Source organism: Pinus tabuliformis, chromosome 5_1, assembly GCF_031772625.1.
Source record: "Pinus tabuliformis cultivar Carrire ecotype Pingquan chromosome 5_1, CPIR1, whole genome shotgun sequence".
NCBI lineage: Eukaryota > Viridiplantae > Streptophyta > Pinopsida > Pinales > Pinaceae > Pinus > Pinus tabuliformis.
The window spans coordinates 706792980-706800161 of record NC_142305.1 but is presented as its reverse complement, the minus strand read 5'-3'; positions in this window follow the sequence as shown (position 1 = coordinate 706800161).

Sequence of the window (7182 nt, the reverse complement as noted above, 5' to 3'; positions counted from 1 at the left end):
ACCTCTTCATTAAGGTAGATTTCGAAAAGTCTTGACCATGTAGAATGGAGTTTTTGGACTTTCATGGTAACCATCCTCTCAGTACTCTCAAGTTTAGATGCTAATTACACCTAAAATAAGTAGAAACAAGTATTTTCAAAGTAAATTTCACAATATATGTAGTACCCAATGAAGAAAATGCCATGTCTCAATATATGTAGAACCAAAGGGAAAAAATTAACACTAATTCAGATTCCAACCATATAAATGAACAAAAAAATTGCAGTTGTGTAATAGCCTTTGCATAATCTCCACTTCCATGAGCTCCTCCACATAGGAAAGGTAAAATTCCTTGTTTTATCACAAAATCACTAAGAGACTCAATAATTAAAGCATAAAGGTCTATATTTTCCTATTGAGAAAGGTGGATGCATTAGGAAATATACTTCCAACCCTCCTTCCATTTCTCTGAGCTTTTCAACATGAACATAACCAAAGACTAGATGTCATATCGAAGTGGAGGAAACACGTTCCTAGGGAAAACACTAGGAGAGATGCCAAAATCAAATTTTTTAAGAGTATGTGGGCATCTCTGAGCTTAAAGCAGCAACAACAGAGGCCATTGACACAACCTTTGATTCCATGTTCTTATAAAATTCCTTCTACATTATCCCTTGATCACCCCAGCTGTGTAATAGCCTTTGCATAATCTCCATCTCCATGAGCTCATCCATGTAGGAAAAGTAAAATGCCTAGTTTTGTCATAGAATCACTAAGAGACTCAATAATTTAAGCAGAAATGTTTACATTTTTCTCTTGAGAAAGGTAGACACAACAGGAATATAATTCCTCCCCTCCTTCCATTTCTCTGAGCTTTCCAACTCTAACATAGCCAAAGACTGAATGTCTTCTCGAAGTGGAGGAAACAAGGGCCTAGGCAGAACACCGGGAGCAATGCCAAATCCAAGTTTTGTTAAGAGTATGTGGGCATCTATGAGCTTAAAGAAGTAACACCAGAGGCCATTGACACAATCTTTGATGCAATGTTCTTATAAAATTCCTTCTCCATTATCCCCTTATCACTGTTATACTCTGATATATAATATATACGAAATTTGAGAAAATCCATTGGCCATTGTTGGTTTTGTGTAGCCTCCTTTAGGCATGGCAATGCAGGAAGTGCTAAACAATGTACAACCAAGACCAATGCTGGTTGCATGCATGCCTTCCTGCATGTCTTCTGCACCATTGTTTGGACCAATGGTTTTGTTTGTCGTTTTGGAACTGATTACCAATACATGGTTGCCTCTTTTCGCAAGGGATTATGCAATCGGTTGGGCATAGACTCCATTGAAACTAAATGATGATTTCTTGTACTCAAGGGTCATGATAACAAATCTCATTGGAAAATCCTATTTAAGGTTGCACATTGGAATAGTTTCAACTTTGCTTATCCAAATCACGGTATGTTAATAACCCATATGCAAGCAGAGCCTAGGAGAAAAAAATAGATTCATGCTCTCTTCTCAAAGAGTGCATCCAGGCACACCCTCACAGTTTAAAAGTTCATCAAACAATCCCAATCCAAGAAAATGAGTTATGTGGGCATCTATGAATTTAAAGAAGCAACAACAGAGGGAATTGACATAACCTTTCATTTCATGTTCTTATAAAATTTCTTATCCATTATCTCCCTGATCACCCTTATACTCTGAAATATAATATGTGCGAAATTTGAGAAAATCCATTGGCCAATGTTGGTTTCCTGCAACCTCCTTTAGGCTTGGTAATGCAGGAAGCACTGACCAATCTATAACCAAGACCAATGTTGGTTTCTTGTACGACTTCCTACATGTCTTCTGCACCATTGTTTGGGCCGATGGTTTTGTTTATCGGTTTGGCAGTGATTACCAATACATGGTTGCTTATTTTCGCAAGGGATCATGTAATTGGTTGGGCATAGACTCCATTGCCACTAAATGCAGATTTCTTGTACTCAAGGGTCATGATAATAAATCTCATTGGAAATTCTTGTTTAAGGTTTCACATTGGAACAATGTCAAATTTCCTTATCCAAACCATGGTTTATTAATAACCCATATGCAAGCAGAAACTAGGAGAAAAAATTGGATTCACACTCTCTTTATTACTGTTTCAAGGAGTACATTTAGGCACACCCTGATAGTTTAAAATTTCATCAAATGATCCCAATTCCAAGAAAATGAGTTTAGTAATCCACAATTACTCCAACTAGAGTAACAATCCACATACCTGGGTCCATTATCAGCAGATAGAAGGTATATACCTCCCAATTTCAATGTGTAGCGTTCAAACAACGTTCAAACTTTCTTTCAGCTACACCAGAGTCTACCACAAGGAAAATGAGAGTAAGGTACAGTTCCTAGTGTGAATTATGTGTTGAGAGCCGACCATGTAATATTACCTTGAACAAATTAAAACTTTAAATCAATTTATGCACGAAACCTGACTATGCCAGCTAAAACCCGCTTGCACCATCCTGGTTGTAGAGCTCAAATAGAAGGAATGTTTGGTGCAAATGACTAGGCTGGCAAGGAGCATCACACAACGTTTTGGCTCTGGCCCAGTTTGAGTCTGAGGTTGGCAACATAAACATGCAACAACAAAGGATGAATCCATTTCTTTAGAGATTCATAGGGCTTAGAGGGCTCATAGAGTTAGTTAGGTATTTAGAAAGAGGGATGGGTGGATTCAATGGTCCAAAACATTTCAATCGTCTAACATTTGATCTAATGGTGCAGTAAGGTACATGGTGGCAGCTTGGGGAATTGTTTTCAAAGAGGAATGCCTTATGGCGTAAATATTCTTTACATAAAAACAGTGTTCTTTACATAAAAAATTAATAATCTCATTTTGTTGTTGGTAAAAATATTTCACTCTACTAATATTCTCACAAGCAAAAAAAAATATTTTTATATGTATAAAGTAACTGAATTTTATATAAAGAAATAAAATAATTAAAAGTAAATAATATCATATATTTTCACTTTTGAGCTTTATGAAGATGTATAAATTCTATACTTTTTAAAAGTATTTCATTACGAGACCTAAAAAACTAATTGAATATGCATGTTCATTAATTTATTTCAATATCATCTTTATATATGTATATATGGAGAGAAATATATGTATATATAAAGAGTAAAAGAAATATTATTTTAATGTTGATGATAATAAAATATTTCAATGCCATGTTAAATAAAATATTTAAAATATTAATGATAAAAATTCAATGTGAATTATAAATAGAATATTTTAATACTATATATGATTTAAAAAAACAATGTATGCATTATTTAAAGCAATTGAAAAAAAAAATGTTATGGTTAAAACATTCAAATAATCTCACTATTTTTAAATTTTGGTCTTTTTAGGTACACTTTTCAAGTCTAGCAAATATGTGTTCGAATTGCAAGTTTAAGCTATGAAGTGTAGACAACCCAAAATCCTAAGTAAATTTTCATGATGTCTAAACCATTTATACATTCAAAAATGCAACTTAAATAGTGAAAAATTACACAAGGATCAAATATTACCCATTGATCTTATAGACCCATCTTAATCGCTTATTGCTCCATCTTGACCACAGATATATTAAGCTTTCACAGTATTCAAATATGGAGAAGTGAAAACTTTTGATTAAAGTTTTGCACTCCAGAAAATATTTTCACTTCAAAAGATTTGACCTCTAAACTTTTGTTAGATCAGAGGATAGATCTATAATATTTTAATTTAATATTTTGAAAGTTTAGGAGCATGTTAATGGAATATATAATGTTAGAAGTGTTATGCGTATTAAAAAATTGAAATATCAAATCCCTAGATTAATTAATAATTTCTATGCCATGTAAAAACTAATATTTTGTCTACAGAGTCTTGGATATTGGGTGCTCGACACTGCTTGATGTGAAGTCACTCACTGTGAAACACTCCTTGATGTGAAGTCACTCACTAGTTCAATTTCCCAAGTGATATATTATATTTGATGCAGGAGCATCTGGTCAATAGGGTGAAGACCGAGAGAGGGCGAACAAAGTTTCTGAAAAAGATTGGGAATGAGACACAGTTCACTGAACAGACAGCAAGTCTGTCAAGTTCCTATGTTTTTGTTTTATTTCTTTCATGGTCAACTACATTATTAACTTTCTGTTATTTAAAATTTCTGTTCATTATATTTAAAATATTGTAATAGGTTCTAGTTAGAAACGATAATAGTAGGTTAGGGTCAGTAGGTGATTAACAACGAATCCCTATGGTAAAAAGGCAGACAAAGTAAACTAATTGATAGTCAAGAAAATCATGCCTATAGTAACTGCAAAACAAACTATAATTGAATAACTACCAGCAGTTATCAAACTGCCTGAAAACATTGTATAAAAAGACAAGCAAGATAACCCAGAGGGGTTCAGCAACGGAGCATTTACATGAGAATAAAGAAATATACATTTTCCTTCATCTTATTCAGTGCACAAGCAAACAAATTGTTCATACATATATGTCCTCAGTAACAAAAGCCTGTATATACAGTGCTGTGTAACTATTTCATTTTTATTTAAATATATCAACAATGTTTTACAGTATTCAAGAAGCTACGAACTGGCAGAGAAGAAAGTGAACAAAAGGCGGAAAGAACCAGCACCCACAAAGGGTCAAACTAGACAACCACACTAACCGGGTAAGCAACCAGAACTATCAGAGAACGAGTTTATCTATCACTTAATATTACAATATATTTTTCTGCATAAAAATTACATAGACTGTGCATCGAGGTGTAGCCGAACAGAGTTGCAACCGACCCACAAACCCTCCTACGTTGCGGCCAAGGGTTTGACAAACCTAGAAAGTCCAGACTCAACAAATAGACAGACATTTCACATAACAAGCGACTGTAATCGTGACCAGGACCAAGAACCATTACAAGAAAGTAAAACGAGAGCAGGACTACCCGGAAGGAATCGACGGAGGCCATTGCGAAGATACGGGAGCCGGCCACACCTGTAAAAGACAGAGAAGGTGGAAGGTCAGGGTTTCTTTCCCACAAAACCCTCGCATGAGAAATTGATGCCATAACGACTGTAAATGAAAACCCTGAGTATGCAGAAAGGAGAATAGACATACCTGACAGTGTGCCGGAACAGTAGGCCAACAGAACCCCGAAACAGAGACCCCTGTCCACAGAGGGGCTGCAGAACGTTAGTCTCGGTGCAAACAAAGGAAAAGAAATTATAGCATGGAATTGTGACATACCTTGTCCAAAGAGCCGAGCGTCGGAGAAGAACCAAACTGGAATTCCATCGACCTGTGCTACTGTCGAACTGAGCGAACCGAGCATTATTACGCCATAGTCATTAATCACAGATTTGTCAAGAAGGCCAGACCAGACAGTAACCACAAAAGCGAACAAAGGATAGTTATTACAACATGAAAACGAAATGAACGCACGGTGGAACCATAGCAACTTATCAACAAAACCAGGAGCCGAATAGACCCACACAGTAACGACAAGGTATAGCTGAGCAACATCATATCACCACAGAACTGGCGGAAATCCAAAGGGGTTTCATCACAGACCGAAACAACTCAGAGGCGGAGCCAAAACGATACAGAGACCATTGAGACTAAGCGTCGAAGGCAAGAATGACCGCAAAGGCGCGAACCGGGTAACAAAAAGCGAGGTAGGGTTTGCCAAGTTCGAGGAGAACAGGTGTCCAACGGAGGATCAACACCAAGTACAGCCGAGTTGATTGTTAATTAAACTTAAATCAATTTTCAATTACCATATATCCCAACCAGTTCAATAGCGTAAGTTCACATAAGCAGAGGCAAGGCGGGACCACGTGGGTTGGCCCCATCAAGTGGTATCAGAGCAGTTTTTTTTTAGAAATAAGAGAGCATGGAAGCACCAAGACGAGGACGTGGAAGAGGTGCACGTAGGGGAGCAGATGAAGGATTGAGGGAACAAATTAGAGTTCTTACAGCTCGTTTGGAAGCAGTGGAGGCAGGTAGGCGAAGAGACCCGTAACTTGGAGATAACAGTGAGGAGGAAGTAGTAACTGCTACAGACGGGTCAGACGAAGAAGCTCCGGAATTGAGACTGCTGCGTTCAGTTTTATTGGCCAGCAACAAACCCAAAACAGAGATTTCTAATTACGATGGCAGTCTGTCCGCAGATTTCCTGTTGGACTGGATAAGCGAACTCGACAAATATTTTGAGAATGAAGAAGTTAGTGAGGATAAAAGAGTTAGGTTCGCTGCCACTAAGTTAAAGGGACACGCACTCTTGTGGTGGGACAGTGTCCAAGCGGACAGAAAACGAATGAATAAGTTGCCGATACGACAATGGTCAAGGATGGTGGCAAAATTGAAGGGCAGATTTCTGCCAAAAGACTACCAGGTGGAACTATATCGGCGAGTACAGAATTTAAGACAGAAGGGAATGACTGTCAAGGAGTACACGGAAGAGTTTTACCGAGTGAATTTACGTGCTGGTTATACTGATGATAACCCAGAAAAAATAGCAAGGTACGTAAATGGATTGAGGATGGAGATATTGGATGAAATCAGTATTCTTTCTCCCCGGAATATTGAAGAAGCCTTTCAGAGTGCTGTAAAGGCTGAGGAAAAAATCAACAGAAAACAGAACAACAGGAGAGGGAGAGGAAATGGCAGAGGACGGGGACAGTCCTACGGCAGAGGAAGGAATGCTGCGAACAGTGAAGAAGGCAGCAGTTCTAAAACTTCAGGGACAGCAGAAAAAGGAGATAGCACCAGAGGAGGTCGGTCATATCAGCGAGGACGAGGGAATGGCCGTGGAAGAGGGATTGGTGTCCAGTGCTACAGGTGCCATAAATGGGGGCACAGATCCTTTGAATGTCCAGAAGTTGAACAGGCAGGTCAGAGGGGAACACTTATGGCACAACCTGAAGAAGCTGAAGCACAACCCCGGGAGGTGGAAGACATGGCAGAAACGGGAGAAGCTTTGATTTTGAATAAAGTGCTGTTAAAACCAGCCAAAGAGGTGGCTGAACCAACACAGCGGAAAGCACTGTTCCGGACAGTCTGTAAATCGCATGGAAAGTGCTGCAAAGTGATAATAGACAGCGGGAGTACAGATAACTTGGTTGCCACTGAGATGGTGGAAAAACTGGGGTTGAAGCGGCTGAA